The sequence below is a fragment of the Rhineura floridana genome, chromosome 17, assembly GCF_030035675.1.
Source record: "Rhineura floridana isolate rRhiFlo1 chromosome 17, rRhiFlo1.hap2, whole genome shotgun sequence".
NCBI lineage: Eukaryota > Metazoa > Chordata > Lepidosauria > Squamata > Rhineuridae > Rhineura > Rhineura floridana.
In genome coordinates this window covers 27,361,902-27,382,017 of record NC_084496.1, presented here as the reverse complement: position 1 = coordinate 27,382,017, position 20,116 = coordinate 27,361,902, and the positions used below count along the sequence as shown (strand labels likewise).

The 20,116-nt window shown below is 45.3% G+C and overlaps 1 protein-coding gene across 7 annotated transcripts in view; it reads right to left on the bottom strand.

Moving 5' to 3' along the window:
* The window catches only part of ELFN1 (extracellular leucine rich repeat and fibronectin type III domain containing 1), a 238,077-nt gene that overhangs the window by 55,025 nt on the left and 162,936 nt on the right, over positions 1–20,116 (bottom strand). The window contains exon 4 of one of the 7 annotated variants that reach the window (XM_061599986.1): positions 4,489–4,618. The exons of the other annotated variants lie outside the window; for them this stretch is intronic. The gene's annotated coding sequence lies outside the window, so the exon portion shown is untranslated. The remainder of the gene's footprint in view (positions 1–4,488; positions 4,619–20,116) is intronic. 7 annotated transcript variants of the gene reach the window in all.

Here is a 20,116-nt window from a genome sequence, read left to right as displayed (position 1 = left end):
CAGTGCCCTGTGCAGTCTCCTAAGCTGCCGCCCTCTAAATCCATCCCTGCTCATATGTTTCCCCATGCTGATATTTTATTGCCATGCCAATGTATTTGAATTTGATCGATTAATCTATTAATCAGTTAAACAGATGATTAATCAACTATAAGATCATGAATCACCCATTGACAGGCCTATTATATTCCTTTGTTCCTATTACATAAATATGAAACATTAAGATCGAGTTGTAGCAAAATGGCTTTCCAGTCCACTTCACTTCGGGGGTAGTTTTAACGGGTAGTGTTTTTTATTTTAATCTTTTTTGTTTTGTTTCCTTTCTGAACATGCCAGCAATTTAATAAGATTCTCAGTCCTGGTTGGAGGACGTTCTGAAGTTGTCAGAGCCCTTGGATGCTCCGTCCCAGTCTTCCCAGCTGCGCATACTTTCAAATCGCCCAGCTTCATCCATTAAAGTCGTCATGCATATCTGAGGCCTTTAAAAAGGGGCAGAGTATGTCTTCTTAATATGGTTGCTTTGCAGCTGTCTGGCTGCTTGCAGGCTTGTTTCTGATTCCCCCTCCCCAAAGTGGTTGGCAAACAACCCTCCTTGCAAGCCGTGCTTGCCATCTATAAAGCAGCAATTGTCAAACAACATAGACCTTTGGGATCCTGTAATTATGGATTAGCTGGAAGTCTTCCAACAAGCTTCCTCCCACCCTCCTGTTTCTTTGGTCAAACCCCCATATTTCAAACTGAAATCCAAACTAGAATGCTGTTTCTCTCCAGCTCTGTAGAATTACAAGAGCATTTCAGCAAGTTATGGAGTTTAGTTTAGAGAAGCAAAGTGCCCTTCCGTGACTGGCAAAAGGTGTCCGTGGACGGGAGGTGGCTGCAGCACAACGGCTAATAGACTAAGCACCCAATGAAAAAGACGTCCCCAGATTGAATCTCAAACTCATTGTGGCCTTAGGCAAGCCAAAGTTTTCACAGCCTTAGCTTCCTCTACTTGCAGTATGGGAATACTACTGCTACTGCTGCTGACAGGGTTGTTGCATGGATTGGAAGACGATGCATGTGATGAGTTTTGAGCCCAGATGTTGCTGGACTCCCACCATCCTTGACCACCAGCTGGGAGGTTGATTGGAGTTGAAGCCCAACCATCTCTGGAAAGCCACAGATACCCCAGTTCTATGCCCTCATCTGCACAGGATTGTGCAGACATTGTGTCCTCATCTGCACCTTACATTTAAAGCAATACCACTTTAAACAGTCATGGCTTCCCCCAAAGAATCATGGGAACTGTAGTTTGGTAAGGCTGCTGAGAGGAGACCCCAATTCCCCACAGAGCTACACTTATCAGAGTTCCCTGTAAGAGGGATTGCTAAACCTCTCTGGGAATTGTAGCTCTGTGAGGGGAACCCAGGAAGTGCCTCAGACCACTGGTCCATCTAGCTCATTATTGTCAATGTTGACTTGCAGCTGCTCCAGGGTTTCAGATAGGAGTCTCTTTCAGCCCTACCTGGAGGTGCCGGAGAGTGAACTTGGGACCTTCTGCATGCAAGGCAGACACTCTACTACAGAGCTACAGCCCTTTCCTGGGATCTCCTCCTGCACCGTTAACAAACTACGGTTTCCAGGATTCTCTGGGAGAAGCCATGACTATTTAAAGTGGCATAATACTGCTTTAAATGTATAGTACAGATGGAGCATGTATTGCAGAAATCTTTTTTTTAAGAACCCACCCCACTTTTGTAACTAAGCTCTGCAAATGCACTGGGGCTGTGAGTTGTGACCCTCATGGCATGGGGTTGCAGCAAGCAAAGCTGATCAAGGGTTAGGGGGATTCCTGCTGGCTAATGCTTAGCGAGCAAGATGAATGATCTCCTGCACCTTTCCTCACTGAAGTCTGAAATGATGGAATTATGTCTTAACCCCAACGCCAGCCCAAGGGATAAAAGATTCACAGCACCAAGAACTTGGGGGAAATAGACCCAGTAATATTCTCCACTCAGATACTTAATGTCTTATCTTTACTGCTTGTTACAGACCACAATGTGATGTAACTGTCACTGGGAGAGCAAAATTTATTCCGTCCTTCTACCTGAGAGCATGTTATCGCCCCATGCTGCTAGCTGTCAGGCAGTAGGAAATGGGCTTTTTCTTTTTCTTTCCTTTTTACACATCTGGAAAAATCCAGCCTGTGCAATTGCCTGCTGCAAAAGAAGGCCTTGAGATGGAAGTTGGGAGGCTTTGGTTGAAGGCCTAGATGTGAAGGTTGTTGTCAGATGGGAGATTGAGGCATGGAGTCTGCCAGGATGAAAGGATGCTTTGAGATTCAGGAGTCAACAGCCCCTTGCCTCATCTCCTTAAGCACTCTCAGACATGATTAACTGGAAAGTATTAAGCCTTGATTCAGAAACTTTTTTTTCTAGCAATAAGCGAGCTCTGCTTACCTTGCAATTATTTTTTAAAAAAGGTTTCTTGAAAGTGCTAAACAAGTAAACAAACATAAGGCGGGTCCAAAAGGGGTGAGTGTATTTTGGTGGTTTTGGGGAGCGGGGTAGAAAACAGGAGTGGCCATTCAACCAAAGACCTCATAAGAATATAAGAAGAATATAAGAGCTTAAGAAGAGCCTGCAGGATCAGGCCAGTAGCTCATGTAATCGACTAGTCCTCCCCAATCACACATACAGTTTTTTTGCAGCTTCCACACAACATCATTGGCATCAAAATGCCAGACCATATTCCTTCCCCCCGCCCTGCACCGAATTCATTCAGATTTGTCCTTTCTGGGGAAAATCCAATAACCTTTTTCTTAAATAAAAAAAAAAAGCATTGCCAACTACCATTTGCGATATCTGAATATTAAGCCCCCAAACAAAAGCAACTTAAGTCACCGGGCATTAACTCCAGTTATCTCTGCTCTTCTGAAACCTGCATCTTGCCGGAAAATGAGAACACTTCTTCTTTGTAACACTAAATTCCACTGAGATCGCATCTCTGTAACGTGTTTGGCACCTCAGGCTGGTTACAAAGAAGACGATCCGTCTGGTTCCTTCCTACAGAAAGGGCAATGAACCTTGGGATTTTATGAATCGTATTTAGTTAATTTCTAATAAAATAAGAGGATAACAAAACGGCAAGATGCCTCAGTGGCCTCTCTTTCCCCAGCTTCTTTTTTCATCACCCTCCTGCTTGTGCCGCACTCTGCCAATCATCGCCACGGCTTCCGTCTTGCCTCTGCCTCTGTTCCCTGGGCTGCCTCCCTCCACACTCACTGACCCACTTTAACTGTTAGATTTACAGTCAAGCAGTTCACTGGCGGGGAGAAGATGGATTCGCAGAATAAATTTTACAGAGCAAGGAGAGGCAGCCGTAGAGGAATGAGCTGAAACGGTGTGTGTTGTGTCTGACACACACACACACACACACATGCACACAGAAGGAGAATCACATCAAAAGAGAACAAGGAAGCAATAGAGGCCGCCAAAGGACAGGCAGGTGAAGCTGTCTGAGCTGGGAAGCTACAGGGAAGAAGAACAATGGGGGAAAGAGATGGGGAAAAGCTGAGGTGGGTAGCATCAGTCAAGAGGGCAAAAGCAAGACAGAAAAATGTAATCCGTGCAGTGATGCCTGCCGTTTCAGGGGGGCGGCATGCAATTGATGCAGAAATGGGTGTTGTGTGTTGGTGTGCATAGGAAGTGGCCTTATGGGTAATAAGAGCAATTGGCCCATCTAGCTCTCCAGGGTTTCAGACAAGGTTCTCTCCCAGGCCTATCTGAAGCTGTGAGGCAGATACACTTCCACTGGGGAAATAAGAAGGCATGGATTTATGTTATGACCCATTTGGCTCATGCAGCACTGTTTCTGTTCTGCTGCAGTTCCACTTCTGACAAAAACTTCACCTCACTATCAGCTTTGGCAGAATTTTATGTAATTGATTCTTAGTCTAAATGCCCAAAGAGGCCTTCGGTAACTGTTATGAGTTCAGGAATCATATGAAGGGGACAGTGGAGATGAATGTACACACCTTGTCCTTCTGTCCCTGTTCCCATCACCCACCCACCCACTTGCGGAGGACAATTGTCTGCAACCTTCTGTGCCCCTAGAGGCTCCCTGTTCATTTAAGAACTCTGAATTTCCAAGGCATAACATGAATGGGAGCAGGGAAGTGAAGCCAGCACCTTCATATCCACTGTTCCTTCCCCCATGTTTTCTGAACTCTTCATCACAACACCTGAAGAGGGCTTCTGTAAGCCACTATTCTGTGCAGACATAGCCTGCAAATGTGGCATTACATGGTGCAAAATTCAGCTTCCTCTCCACTTTTATTTTACAAAATTTGCTAGCACCAAGGCAGTGAAAGGGGTGGCTGAACAAGATCTCCAGTTATCTGGGTGGCTCTTCAGGGCCCAGCAGAGCCCCACACCTCTTCCTATCATGAAAACAGAATAAGTGCTGCAGATGAATTGTGCAAACGAAAAGGAAATACGCAAATATATCTACCTTGCATATTGACATTCTCTTGGCCCAGAATTTGGATTGTCTTGGCAGGGAATTTCATGTTTCCTTTTAGCATGGAGTACATAAAGATGTGCCAGAGGGGGAGCTTGAAAAAACTTCACGATGGGGAATTCTTTATAAACAAACAATAAGCAAAATATATTATTTTATAAAGCTATAATGATTTATAATATTTTAATAGTTTAGTAGCCAGCCAGAACGCTTTTCTCTTTGGAGCTGTCTTCCCTGACTGTGCTGGTATGTATGGTACAGCTTGAACTCTTTAAGATAACACTGAACAAACACTGAACATCCATGTACTCTCCAAGATGTAGAAAGGATTGCATTAACTAAAATGCTTAGTTCATAGCGAAAACGTACTGGTGGGTGAAGTGCTGAACATTACTAAATTGGCTAAGAACATAATGTAGACAGTGTAATGCTCATGCAATGCCTATGTAATGCTGATGTGTGACGTCCTGATTGCTATATGCTAAAGTCCTTGTCCTGGAATGTATAAAAAAACCCAGACAAGCAGTGCCATGTTGCAGCTCTCTGCTCACTCAGAGGGAGACGGAACTAATAAAGGTCTACTTTTTGCTGCAAGCCTGTGTCTTCATCTAGGACCCCCAATCCAAAGAATCCCAAAATTCCCTGTCAACTGTTCAGGCCGATGCTCCAGACTGCAGTTCTGATAGGGAGCCTTCTGCAGAGCCAAGGATTCTCAGTTCTAGCCTGATGGTTTCTGACAATCAGGAAGATGATATTGATTTAACTGTCACGGCTCCCTTCGAAAGATGCCTGAGACTTGTAGTTTGCTGAGGACGCCGAGAGCTCTAACATGGCTCTGTAAGGAACCATCTCAAATGTTAGCCTCCTGCCCTTACATTCGTCCTCGGAGAATGACATTTCCCAAGGTTCTCTGGAGGAGAGGAAATGACTATCAAAGTAGCTTCAGCCAGTTGTATACATATGCCATGTCGTTATGTACCTTCAAGTCGATTACGATTTAAGGCGACTCTGTGAATCAGTGACCTCCAATAGCATCTGTCATGAACCACCCTGTTCAGATCTTGTAAGTTCAGGTCTGTGGCTTCCTTTATGGAATCAACCCATCTCTTTTTTTACTCCCTTCTGTTTTTCCCAGCATTATTGTCTTTACTAGTGAATCAGGTCTTCTCATTATGTGTCCAAATAGAGGACCAGAAAGTATCTGGTCACTGGATGCTGAAGACCTATGTATGAGCTGGATGTAAAACAGTTCAGACAAGAGATGATTGGCTGGTCAATTGTGGTATTATTGGGGGGAGGGTTGATTACAGTAACCCAAGCTGACTTAATCTTGTGCCTTCCAGATGTTGTTGGACTCCATCTACCATCAGCTCCAGCCAACACGGCCAATGAGCAGAGCTGATGGGAGTTGTAGTCCAATAGCAGTGGGCAGGCTGTTTGTGTGTGTGTGTGATCAAGCTGGGGAAGGCTGATGCAAGACATCTATTACTGTGCCTTCCTGAGGATCAACTGCTAAAACTGTCTTCTGGGCCAGCCAGCTGCCTTTATGACCTGCCTTCACCTTAGCCAAGAGTTATCCTTCTCACTAAGTCAATTCGCTGCAGTCTCTGTTTATTCTCTGTCACTCCTGATACTAGCAGCCAGTCCTCATGCCCAGACAAGCTGTCACCATCCCTTAGATGCTTTCTCTGTGTGTGTGTGTGTTAGATAGCATAAAAAAGAGCCTTTGCTCTCAATTAGTCATTGCTCAACCAGTGGATTCATGATCAAGCAGGCCTGACTTGAGGTCACTAAGCCTTTGGGAAGAGGCCAGATGGACAATCCTCTCCGCCTATCCTCTTGATTCCATTTGGCAAACCCTGGAAATCTGTTTAGTGTTCTGCTTTCAGCTTCACTGCTTGCTTCAGTGGTGGAGCTGCTATATTTATATATGTATTGCAGATCAGTGGTTCTCAAACTTTTTTGGTTCGCGGCGCACTGTAAAACAAACATTTTCTGGTGCACTTTGTGTACAAAATAAAAAATATATTAATATATTTTAAACTATGACTAAAAATAACTACACAAATGGGTTTCTCCTCATTTTTAAAATATACTTTCATAATATTCGCGGCACACCTAGTCACCTCTTGCGGCGCACCAGTGTGCTGCGGCACACCATTTGAGAATCACTGTTGTAGATAAAGGCCTCCTGGCAGTGAAGACGGATGGCTCTGATGTCACTGGGGCAATGAATACACTCTGAGTTTTAGTCCAAACTTTCGGCACCTTGGACAACTCCTCAAAAGTTTGTAGTAAAACCTGGAAGAGCTTTTCTGCCCCACTGACACTGGGGCCACCAGTCTCCACTCCTTCCTGGTCCCAGAAGGAGTCCCTCCCTTCTCCATCAGACTGAAGCTGTAAGGCACAGGTGAGGAACCTCTCTTTTAGCTCAAGGGCTGCATTCTCTAATGGGCAGTGCCTGCCTGTGGTGGATGCAGCCAGAGGCAAAAGTGGGTGGAGCAATGAATGTGACTCCTCCCTTTGTGCAGAGGGCTACATTCCAGTCCCTCAAAAGTCAGAGATTTCTGCACGTGCACCACCAACCTCTCTGTCCTGGCAAGAAAGAGGCATTAGCACAGTTCAAAGGCATATTCTAGCCAGTAAAAGCACTCAAGAGTATGCAACGGGAGGAAAGAGGCATGGTGTAGGGCAGCCTTTCCCAACTAGTGGGCCACCAGATGTTGTTGGACCACAATTCCCATCTTTCCTGACCATTGGCAATGGTGGCTGAGGCTGATGGGAGTTGTGGTCCAACAACATCTGGTGGCCCACTAGTTGGGAAAGGCTGGTCTAGGAGAATCCAGAGGGCAGTGGAGCCGAGTGGCTCCAATCTTTGAGTCTAAAGTTTCAAGGAGCTGTCCAAGATGCTTCAGCAAATGTTCACAAACTGAAAACACCCCCTTCGTACCGATGAACAGACAGAAGAGGAGACTTCTCTAGTTTCAGCTGCTGAGTCACCACCACCTGAGGAAAGGGTGAAATTGCACCAGCTGTTCCACAGTTGGGGGGGAGAAAAGGGGGGGAAAGGAGAGGGGTCATTTGCTTTAGGAGCCACCACCTTTCATTGCAGCATCAAGTTAAAACTGTTTTAACCCAAAAGGATTTTAATAGCAGGTAGCTACTGTTTAACATGTTGCACTATGGCTGCTCTTTGTTTAATGCTTTTTATTTTATTTTAATCTCTGTTTTACTTGATGGGCTGGATCCAAACATCTGGCATCAGGGTGAAAAGTTAGCTGTGGCTAAGTATAGTCCCACGGATTTCATCTGGAATTAAGACCATCTAACTTCGTCTGGATTTAACCCTACTCTTTATGCTTCGCCCCCTTATAGATCACGGGTGGGGAACCTCAGGACGAGGGCCAAATGCAGCCCTCTGTGTAGCCCTCTGGACTCTCCCTGGATCACAGCCCTCCCTGGCCCTCACCCTCCTCAAACGTCTACTGGCTCGAATGTGCTCTTGAGCTGTGCTTGCCTGGATGGAGAGAGGCACGTTGTGGCGTTTGTGTAGAGTCCTCTGACTTTTGTACAGCGGAAATATAGCCTACTGCAATCGTGATGCAGCACACTGCACTAACTGCAGCTTCTGAACCGGCCATAAGGGGAGCCCCACATACAGTGCACGGCAGCCATCGCGTTTTGAAGTTACCAGCGCCTGGACTACTGTGGTCAAGCTATGAACATTCAGGAACATTCCCATAGTTAATCTGTTGGGATTATCAGCATTCACCTATTTTTGGATATCCACGTGTTGCTTTCCCCCGTGCGGTGCAAGGAAGGGTTTGTGGGTAGGTGGCAGGACCCAAGTGTAAGCTGTAATCTAAAAAAGCTCACTCTGGCTCTCTGGAGCAAAACAGGGTCATGCGGCTGAGGATCTTGACAGCAGAATCAGGTCACCAGCTATTAGGACAGGAGAGGGCAGAAGGATGAGCTGCACCAGACAGTGCTCCCAGTAACTACACATCACAGAGAGGTAGGTGCCTGCACATTTCTAATGAAGGACTGGGGAACCTTTGTTGCAGAGCGGAAACCCCCATGAGCTCCAGCAAGCATGGCCAATGGCCAGGAAAGGTTAAAAGAAAGAAAGAAAGACAATGGACTGCCTTCAAGTCGATCCCAACTTATGGCAACCCTATGAATAGGGTTTGCACAGTAAGCTGTGTTCAGAAGGGGTTTACCATTGCCTTCCTCTGAGGCTGAGAGGCAGTGACTGGCCCAAGGTCACCCAGTGAGCTTCATGGCCGTGTGGGGATTCAAACCCTGGTCTCCCAGGTCGTACTCCAGCACCCTAACCACTACACCACACTGGCTCTTCCCTGGCCAGAGAAGACGGGAGTTGGTAAGTTCAGCAACATCTGGAGGGCCACATAGTTTTCCCATTCCTGGACTCCGGGTTCTGGAAGCAGCACCCGGAAAGGAGGCTGCCTGCTATGCCTCTGCATAAGTGGCTGCTCTGGCTTTTATTAAGACTTATTAAAACAGGGATGGGGAACCATCAGCCCCAGTGAGCACGGCCAATGGCCAGGGATGATGGGAGTTGTAGTACAGCAACATTGGGAAGAAGCAATGGTTCCCCGTACCTGCTCTAACGCAAAGGAGTTTCATAGCCAGTGTGCCACAACAGAAAAGGCCCTCTGCTGGCCAAGGCAGAAGGGGAGAGGAAAAATGGCTGACTACCCTGGCTCCCAGTCAAGAGGCCCAGATTGCCATTATGTGGTGGCAGCAGGGCTGGCTCAAGACCCAATGGATCCTGTGCTGGCCCAGCCCCTCTCTGGACTCACAATGTTCTATTCGAGGGGTGGATGCCCATTAGTTATTATTTATTACTTTCTGCCCATTAGTTATTATTTATTACTTTCTGCCCTAAAGTTATTATTTATTACTTTCTGCCCTAACTTTCTTTCATCATAGAGCCCATGGCGGCATTCATGTGGTTCTCAGGTGGTCTCCCATCCAGGCACTAACCAGACCCAAACCTGCTTAGCTTCAGCAAGGTGGTGACCTCAGGTGCCTTCAGGCCATGGCCTGGGACCAGTTACTGCCAGTGATGATCCAACTAGACAAGACTTCCGCCCATCCACCATTTGGGTGGGTGCACTGGAGTGCTCCTTGTCAACTGGGTACCCCCACTAGCAGTGGAGCTCCCCTGCTGGTGGAAGCTGGTGGAGTCAGGCAGGGCTGGGTGGAGGGATATCTCTGCCTCAACCAAACCCCCTCCAGCATGGCATATCAGGGATCTAGATTGCTCAGCCAAGCCCTGCTGCTCTGCTAATTCAGCAGGAGGTGGCAGCTATTAATTTGTAGCTGGTGAGAGCAACCAATTAAAGCAGGAACCCCATCAAGGAAAAGAAAAGAGATATCCAGTCTCTGCAGGGCTGTTTTCCTCCCAAACATGAAAGCTTCATGATCTCTCTGTTCGGCCCTTGATACTCCCTCCCCCGGCCATGCCCCCTTACCAGTCCTGGCATGTGCCCCCTTCAAATGTGTTTGCCTGGCTGGAATGTATCCTGGGACTGGAAAGGTGGTCTTGCTTGCCTGGGTGGAAGATGACACAATGTGGGTGGGTATGTAGAAACCTCTGGATGTTGTGTGGTCGCAATGTGCACTACTGTACAAAGGCAAGAATCACATTACTTAATAACAGCTAACTTGGGACTATTACATAGTTCCAAGTAGTTTTTAAAAATCCTAGATCTTTGGAACTTCTCCTAAGGGATTGGCAAAACTCTCAGTTTCAGATTGTCTCAGATTCTCATTTTCCCCCAATCCTAAATTCAGTACTCCATTTTTTTCACATCAGTTTGTGATATATATATATAGATTTTAAAGTCCTGATGAAAATATATCAGCATTTTAGTGCAGCTTTCTCCTAATACACATTTTTGTATGCAATTTGGCCTAATATGCTCATTTTTTGCAAAGCAATTTCCCCTAAGATAGTGCATTTTACATGTTATATTGACTAATTTTTATGAGCACTCTACCCTAGTATATACATTTTTGTACAGATTCCTTGGCTGGAGAAGTCCACTGCAAAATTCAGAGCAGCACAAATTTTGAAAGTGTGAATTAGGGAGGTTCACCTATAGATGTGAACTGTATTGAATTTCTCCCCATCACTCCCCCCCCAAAAAATGCTGGGGTGGGTGGGATTGGGAGTGGACTTTTGTATGAAAAGGACTGGCTCAGCTGGGTGGATGTACGCTAAGAATTATTATTATTATTATTATTATTATTATTATTATTATTATTATTATTATTATTATTATTATTATTATTATTATTATTATTATTTGTCTGGATAGGAGCCCAGAATTAAGAACTGGGAACACTCTGCGCATCCATTTCGGCCAGAAAATTGTGATCAGCACTACAGCCAAGCTCGCAAGTCCTTTTCCTCTGAAATTGACAGTTTAGCCCAACCATAGTGGTGTTAGACCAGTGTTTGTCAACACGGGGCCCTCCAGATGTTTTGCACTGCAACTCCCATTAGCCCAGCCAGCATGATGGGAGTTGTAGTCCAAAACAGGTTGGTGAAGGTTGTATTAGACAACGGAGCGTCAGAAAACCTTTGATCCTGATCTGCCCACTCCTAGGATATAGGTCTTGGATGAAAAAAAGAGATCAGTGTGAAAGTGTTTTCATTGCCATAGAATTTTAATGCCTGCTTGGCAGAAAAAAGCCTTCCCCACGTCATATTTTGATTTTTTTTAAATGGAGATAATGCAAAAATTCTGCTTTATCCCAAAAATAAAAGCCAAGCTGCCCCCAAAAAACTCCGTTAAGCAGCCACTGATATAGGAAGAGTGTTATCCTACCAGTTAGATGTTTATTGCTGTTGCACAGTTGACTGACAGAGTCTTGCTAGCACAACATTGTTATTTTCATATATATGTTGGAGGGAAAAATGCATTTTGTTTTGAAAAGATTTCTGTTGGAGGCACCACTCTCCATTGTGATTCTTTCACCTGGAAGATTGAACTGAAGCAAATGAAGAAAACCTCTTTGTGAAATGTGGTTCTTATCTCATGGCAAATGCTAAAGGAATTAAAATACTGTGCCCTGGCAATTAGTACTGAGAGCCAAGAAAAACATATTTCTGCCCCCTGTCAAAATTATGTTTATTTGCATAATTTATCCTGCTTGCATAATTTATTCTGCATTTTATTGTACAATGTGCATAATTTATGAACAGTGGCATAGTGGTAAATTCTGATTCCCCCTCTCCCATGCAATCTGAGAGGAATCAATTCTGATGTATTTTAGGCACCTTAAAAATGTACCTGTTCAGGCATTTCCTGCTAATATTTAGATTGCATTGATTAGTACTTTAATTTAGCATTTTGATTTTGCATTTTTATTAATGGTATGCATTTTCATGTTATTTGTATTCTGGTCTGGTGATTTTTTTCATTTGTAAACCAGTTAGAGATTTTTTTATATTACGTGGTCTATTAAACCATTATATAAATAAATCAATGTTGACGTTTTTTATGTCCCCTAATTTATTAGGGTCAGCATGACTGCAATTCTGCATGGTCACCTGGGAAGGAGCGCCATTGTAGCAAGTGGTGCTTCCTTCTGACGGTTCAACTTGTCAAACATTTTGAGCTTTAACAAAGACCTTCAGCCAATCAAAATGCAACCTTGAGCATTTAAGGAGAAAAGCAAAAAAAAAAAAAATCTTGCAAAGAAGTGTCACCTTTTAAACCGCTAGGGTGAAGAAGACGACGAAAACTGAGATGCTAGAGACTGACCCTGGGGCTGGACACATGAAACACATGTACTTCAGCACTGAGCTGTGGTCAGCATTGAGCTCTAAGAGATGAGGAGCTGAGGAATGCACAGAAGCGCATCAGAACCCAGAAGACTGTTGCTCCTTAGGCAAAGTCCCAGGCCAGACCCGAAGCTCTTCTTAGCCTTTTCTGTCCAGGAGGGCCTAGGGGGTCAGCCACGGTGGGCACACCCAGGCCACTGTCAGGAAGATGGTTGCAAGGTGCAGTTCTAGTCACTCATCACTCAGGGCAGCTGCACAGAGAAAAGAAGGAACCCTGCCCTAACCCCTGGTGGCTCTGACAACTATGGCCCCTCCGCTCTGCCTTGCCTGCTGCCCTTACTAATCCTCTGAGCAAAGTTGACATCTGCCTTCTTAGTAGTCTCCTTGAAAACATGTCTAATTTAAATGAGAAAATAAAATAAAGCAGTTCAGTGTTACGATCGTGGCTATTATTAAGTGACTGTTGATGCCCATTTTGCCACCTTACCTGGATCAGATTCCCTTCTGGCCCAGCTAAATTTGCAGATGCGCTTAGGAGGGTAGCCTACATATGCTTAGACACACCTAGTGATGAAGCTGGCCTGGTAACCAAGAGATCTCTTCAGAGGAGCACCTACCTCTGTCTCTGTGAATACTTCAGAAAGGATAACCCTCTAACAATCCTGCAGGAATTGTTTGCTAATTATTCAGCTCCCCCCCCAGCCCCCTCTATTTTTAGTCTCAAGTGCATTTCCGAGAACGTCAGAGGCACGTCACATGTTCCACAGAAGCAGCAAGAGAGAAACCCCTGGCTTGCAATCCCCCCATCACCACATCTGGGCCTCATTGCAAAGGAGAGGGGAAAATGTGCAAAGGGAGAGGCTTGATTTGGGGGAGGAGAAAATGCACACCTCCCTGTCAAGGGTGGAGCAGAGATTTTGGGGTGTCAGGGCTGGAAAACCCAAAGCTCTTCTCATCCTCCCAGTGCACACACCTACTGGCTCAGCCTTCCCCAACCTGGTGCCCTTCAGGTGTTGTTGAACTTCACTTCCCATCAGTCCACAGCAAGCCTGGGTGAGGATCATGCTGCTTGCCACCCTCACCATGGCTGCCCTTTGGTGAGGGTGATAAGCGACAGGCCTCCTCCTCCATCATCATTTTGAAGCTGTCAGAGGTGGGCAGGCTTGTCCCAGCAGGTGAACAGGAATCCCTACCCCTTCCTCAGCTCCAAAATCAGAAGCTGCATGGTCAAGGGACTGGACAAACCAGCAGCTCCTTCTCCGGCCTTTCCTATCCCCTCTCGCCGCAGTGGCTGAGTGCCTGGCACACTTCAGCTTGCCAGCTCCACCTCCCAGCAACACACTCACTAGCCTCTCCTGGGGGACAGGTGGCGGTGGGGCGCTTGTTGGCCACTACTGCACTGAAGCTGCCCAGGGCACCTTCATGCAGCAGGGCCAAACGCTGGCACACGCTTGGCAGGAGGTGGGGTTGGCGGCTATGAGTTTTGGCTGGGCCACCGAAAATTGGAGACCTCTGTCAATGGGCCAGCACAGGTGAAGGTTCCAACAAACTGTTCCCCATGAATCACACCCGCCTGCCTTTAACGGCAGGCAAAAGATGAGACCTGACTTAGTCATCTTATGTCGCCTCCTGGGAGAGCCTTCCCTGCTGCCTGCAAGGCGACTCTGCATGATTGGGAGAACAGCCAAAGATGCATGAGAAGAGCACAGCAATCACTGAGCGTCCTGCTTCTGTCTTCCTCGGGAACAGCCATGCAAAATCGCTGGCCCTCCAAATGTTACACCAACGTGGCACCTGTGGACCCCCATGCACCCGCAGAGGCCTTCTTCCCTGGTGCCACAGGGTCACCTCAGAAATTAGGCCTGAAAATAGTGTTGTGCTTTAGCTGATACAATGTTACAGTGAGTGCTTGGTTGCTCTTTCTCGCTCTCTCTGTTTGAGTGCGGTGGCCATGGGCCCCAAAAGGTCAGACTACAGTTTCCATCATTTCTGGCCATTGGCCACACTGGCTGGAGCTGATTGGAGTCCAACACCATGTGGAGGGCCAGGGTCCCCATCCCTGCTCTGGAACATCTAAAGGGGCTCTCAGAAACATCTCAGCAAAAATGAAGCTGTTGTATAAAGAGTCCCTTCGCCTCTCCATCCATCCCCGAAAGCTTTTCACCATGAACTCTGGCTATGTTGCATCCACGTTGCTACCCCCATTTTGCCTGGCATGAAATTCAAAGCAACTTGGTAGGTTCCTCCTTGAGTAATTAATGAATTAACACCCTGCCCTTCCTCCCAAAGGACCCTGGGGTGCAGTGAACTTCAAAGGAAGAGTTTGAACAAATCCAGCAAAATTTTCTTTGCCGGGAGGTGGAGTGGAAAGAGGGGGGGAATATTCTGGATCAGCCTTCCTCAACCTGGTGCTCACTAACTGGGTTAGGAAACATAGAAAACAGCCTTATACTGAGTTAGACAGTTGACCTTTCTAGCTTAGTATTATCTACATTGACTGGCAGCTGCTCTCCAGGATTTGAGACGGAGGATGTTCCTAGTCCTACTTGGAGATGCCGGGGATTGAATCCGGGCCCTTCTGCATGCAAAGCAGATGGTCTGCCACTGAGCTATGGCCCCGTCGTTGGACTGCAGCTCCCATCAGCCCCAGCCAGCATGCTTACTGGTAAGGACTGATAGGAGATGTAGTCCAAAATATCTACAGAGGATCAAGTTGGGGGAAGGCTGTTTATCTAGAACTGTTCTAGATAGTCCGTGGATTTTTCTCAGAGCAAATGTAGAAGTCCTTTCTTGGGTGAAACTCTTTGAGAAATTTCAAGTTTCAGTAAGACTCACGATGTTTCTCAAGGACGTTTTGCACGTCTCCAACTCAGAACAAGATAAATGAATATGGACGGTATGATTTTATAACTTTGTCTTGTTGAGCTTGCACAAAGACGAGAGGAGTGCAGGAAACAAATGCATCCTAAACATGACTCCCCGGTCTGTCTGTGCAAAATGTTAATGCACAATGGCAATGAACAAGCTGCCTGTTAGAAACCGTTCACAGGAATGACGAATGTCAAAAATCCCCTTTGAGGAGGTATGGCCACTATTTTATGCCGGAGTAGCTTTAAATCCATTGTTAAGTAGAGAGTCATGTCTTACTGATGGGTTTTTTGTTTTTTTAAATCTCTTAGTTCACTATGAATTATTTGCCTACTGGTTAACTAGAACATTATGTCATATTAAATTTGTCCATTTGTGAGTCTCTAGTGGCTAAAGCAGGCATGTTTTCCCCCCACTCAGCCTGTGTTCATTTTCAGATCTTTCCGCCTACTGGCAGGTGCCTATTTGCATCCCATGCCCATGCAGCGAACTCAGCTCAAACTGGTTGTAGTGCCATTACATCATCTCCAGGGTTGTTTCTCCAGCGTTTGTGGTAGCAGTTGGTAGCCAGTTCAGGTGGGGTAGTGAATATGGCAATCATACTGGATTGTCTGACATTAGTCAAAACTTTGTACAAAAATTAGGAGAAATTCTTACTAAAAGGCAGAAGAATTTTCGTGAGCTTTTTAAAAAAAATCACAAATTGCTGCAGAAATATGGAGAGCTGAATTTAAGATTGGAAAAATGAGAAATGGAAAGAATTGAAGTTGACATCGCTACCTTCCACCCATCCACATCATCTAATCCTCCATCCATGCAAGCAAGAGGCATTATTACAATTCCAGGCACGCAAAAGCATGTGAGGAGAGGGTGAAGTGAGGCTGCTGAGGGAGGCAGCCTGGGGAGATGAGGTATGGCCTGGGAGAGCCTTGAGGGCCAAATAGAGAGAGGCTTGGGGGCCACATCAAAGGGTTCCCAAGAGCCTGACACCTCTCTCTGCCTCTTGAAAGGGCCACCTCTGGGACCGACATTCAAGGACATTGACATGCTCCATCCCACTACTGTGGGCTCTGCTACAGGACACTTGAGAGGATGGAGAAGAGATAAGAGAGTCTGGAAGACACGGTAAGGTGCATGGTTTTATTCCTGGATCTTGTGTGTCCGGGAAGATGGCTGACTAACAGACCAAGAGCGTCTGTAGCTACCTGAGCAGTTGCTACTTTTTCATGAAGCTGACATATATGTGGTCACATCACTGGTCCAATATTTTCTCCCCTAGGGATGGGGAGCCTGTGACCCTCCAGGGGCTCCTGTATTCCAGCTCACCTTGCCCCTGGTCATTAGCCATTGGCCATGCTACCTGGAAGCTGCTGGGAATGGGGGTCCAGCAACATCTGGAGGGCCACAGATTCCCCATCGCTGGACTACTCAGATCGGCAAGAGTTCTCCAAGGTCTCAGCAGACACCTTTCCCAGTTTGCAAGTCTCCTTTGACTGGAGATGTAGGGGGCTGAACCGGGGGGTATTCTGTAGGCAAAGTGCATTCCTGTCCTTGCAACATTGCACGATGAAGATGTGAGGATGGGGCCTTACTTGGTGGTCTGTCTGTCAACACTAGGGATTCAACCCAATTTGGAATTGGTATCTAATTTTCCATTAATTCACTTATTCACTATCATTGCGAATTGGATTTTTATGTATTGATTTCCAGCTGCTACTTTCAGAAATGGGTTTTTTTTTAAAAAGGGCTTATTTAATATCAATGTTTTTATTGATATTATTTATTTATTAGAATTATATCTTGCCTTTCCTTCCAGTAGGAGCCCAGGGCAGTAAACAAAAGCACTTTAAAACATCATAAAAACAGACTTTAAAATACTTTAAAACAAAACATCTTTAAAAACATTTTTTAAAAAGCTTTAAAAACATCTTTTTCTTTCTTTTTTAAAAAAAGGTTTAAAAACATATTAAAAAGCAGTTCCAACACAGACTGGGATAAGATTACTTAAAAAGCTTGTTGAAAGAGTCTTCAATTTCTTCAATTTATATTTCCTTTAATTTATCAATATTTCCTTTTAAAAAAATCTATATTAATATCAATTTTTTTCCAAGGGGGGAGAAATGGGTAGGTAAAAACAGCGGCTAATGGACAAAGAATGAACTTGAATCGATACCAGCCTGTTAGGTTGACAGTTGAACTGGCACTTGCCAATGGATCCCATCCCTAGGCACTACCTAATAGGCAATACAATTTAATCCCCGCCATACTCAGGCCAAATGTGGCTTTTTGGAGGCCCCATTCTTTCCTCTCAGCCACAATGTGAATCTCTTCACATTGCCAAGTTATAGACTGTGTACTGGGCTAATGGTCAGTAGGCAACTGTCTGTCATCCCCGTCTCATGCTAAATAATGATTGGCTGTTCTTGTCCAACTGTTTCCTTGCTGCATCCGGATGATAGTGGCACAAAGGTCCGCAAAGAATGACAGAGTACAGATGCTCCTGACTAGCATCCATTCCTGGTGGATGCAGGAGTAAGAACATAAGAACATAAGAAGAGCCTGCTGGATCAGGCCAGTGGCCCATCTAGTCCAGCATCCTGTTCTCACAGTGGCCAACCAGGTGCCTGGGGGAAGCCCGCAAGCAGGACCCGAGTGCAAGAACACTCTCCCCTCCTGAGGCTTCCGGCAACTGGTTTTCAGAAGCATGCTGCCTCTGACTAGGGTGGCAGAGCACAGCCATCATGGCTAGTAGCCATTGATAGCCCTGTCCTCCATGAATTTGTCTAATCTTCTTTTAAAGCCATCCAAGCTGGTGGCCATTACTGCATCTTGTGGGAGCAAATTCCATAGTTTAACTATGCGCTGAGTAAAGAAGTACTTCCTTTTGTCTGTCCTGAATCTTCCAACATTCAGCTTCTTTGAATGTCCACGAGTTCTAGTATTATGAGAGAGGGAGAAGAACCTTTCTCTATCCACCCTCTCAAAGCCATGCATAATTTTATACACTTCTATCATGTCTCCTCTGACCCGCCTTTTCTCTAAACTAAAAAGCCCCAAATGCTGCAACCTTTCCTCGTAAGGGAGTCGCTCCATCCCCTTGATCATTCTGGTTGCCCTCTTCTGAACCTTTTCCAACTCTATAATATCCTTTTTGAGATGAGGCAACCAGAACTGCACACAGTATTCCAAATGCGGCCGCACCATAGATTTATACAACGGCATTATGATATCGGCTGTTTTATTTTCAATACCTTTCCTAATTATTGCTAGCATGGAATTTGCCTTTTTCACAGCTGCCGCACACTGGGTCGACATTTTCATTGTGCTGTCCACTACAACCCCGAGGTCTCTCTCCTGGTCGGTCACCGCCAGTTCAGACCCCATGAGCGTATATTTGAAATTAAGATTTTTTGCTCCAATATGCATAATTTTACACTTGTTTATATTGAATTGCATTTGCCATTTTTCCGCCCATTCACTCAGTTTGGAGAGGTCTTTTTGGAGCTCTTCGCAATCCCTTTTTGTTTTAACAACCCTGAACAATTTAGTGTCGTCAGCAAACTTGGCCACTTCACTGCTCACTCCTAATTCTAGGTCATTAATGAACAAGTTGAAAAGTACAGGTCCCAATACCGATCCCTGAGGGACTCCACTTTCTACAGCCCTCCATTGGGAGAACTGTCCGTTTATTCCTACTCTCTGCTTTCTGCTTCTTAACCAATTCTTTATCCACAAGAGGACCTCTCCTCTTATTCCATGACTGCTAAGCTTCCTCAGAAGCCTTTGGTGAGGTACCTTGTCAAACGCTTTTTGAAAGTCTAAGTACACTATGTCCACTGGATTACCTCTATCTATATGCTTGTTGACACTCTCAAAGAATTCTAATAGGTTACTGAGACAGGACTTTCCCTTGCAGAAGCCATGCTGGCTCTGCTTCAGCAAGGCTTGTTCTTCTATGTGCTTAGTTAATCTAGCTTTAATAATATAGTATGACAGAGGAAGCGGCACCTCCTCCTCTTGGGGGAACATGAGCAAAACATCCGTGTTATCATCGATCTTGGGGAAGACTATTCCTGCGCATTTGGTCCTGGAGGACTCCTACTTGAAAGAGAAGCTTCTGATGCAAGAGCTGGTCAGAAAGGGAGCAACAGTTGTATGCCCTCTCCTAAGGATGGCTCATGTTTCATCAAGGCTACCTTTGAAAACTTTGGGACAGGGATCAGGAAGCTGGCTGATGCGTGTAGAACACTGCAGACCAAGTGTGAAGCATGTTTTCCATGCTATACAGCTAACAATTCTACACATGTTTTCTCAGTACCCCTCATTATAGTAGGAATGTCCGTTTTGCTTTCTTTCAGATTCTCATTGTTGCAGTCTTAAATACAGGTCACATTTCTGTAGCAGTCTGTGATTCTTTTAATATTATTATTGGCAGGGGGGAATACTCATGAAAATTTGTCAGCATTATTGTGTCATTTTCTCTTAATAGACACATTTCTGAATGCAATTTTCACTAACATACACTTTTTTTTTGCAAGTGGTTTCCCCCTAACATAATGCTTTTTTGTACACATTTTTTGGTCGGATAACTGCATCACAAAACTCAGAGAAGTGCTAGTTTCAAAGGATAGCTGTGTCTTGGTTCATGTATTGGTTTGAGAAGCAAGAATGAGGTAGTTTCCCATTAAAAACAATCAAATTCATTCCCCATCCCTAATGCATAGAGCTGCAGTTTAAAAGAGGGAGGTGTGCACTCCATACATTTTTAGTGTCACCCATCTCTATCTATGTATTATTCATTAAGAAATTCCCCCACTCTTCAACCAAAAAAGGAGGATGGCTCCCAAAGATTGTTACATACCACTGTTAAAAAAAGAATATCTATGCCCCCTGGTTTATAATCTATATGCAACACAAAAGGAAAATGGATTT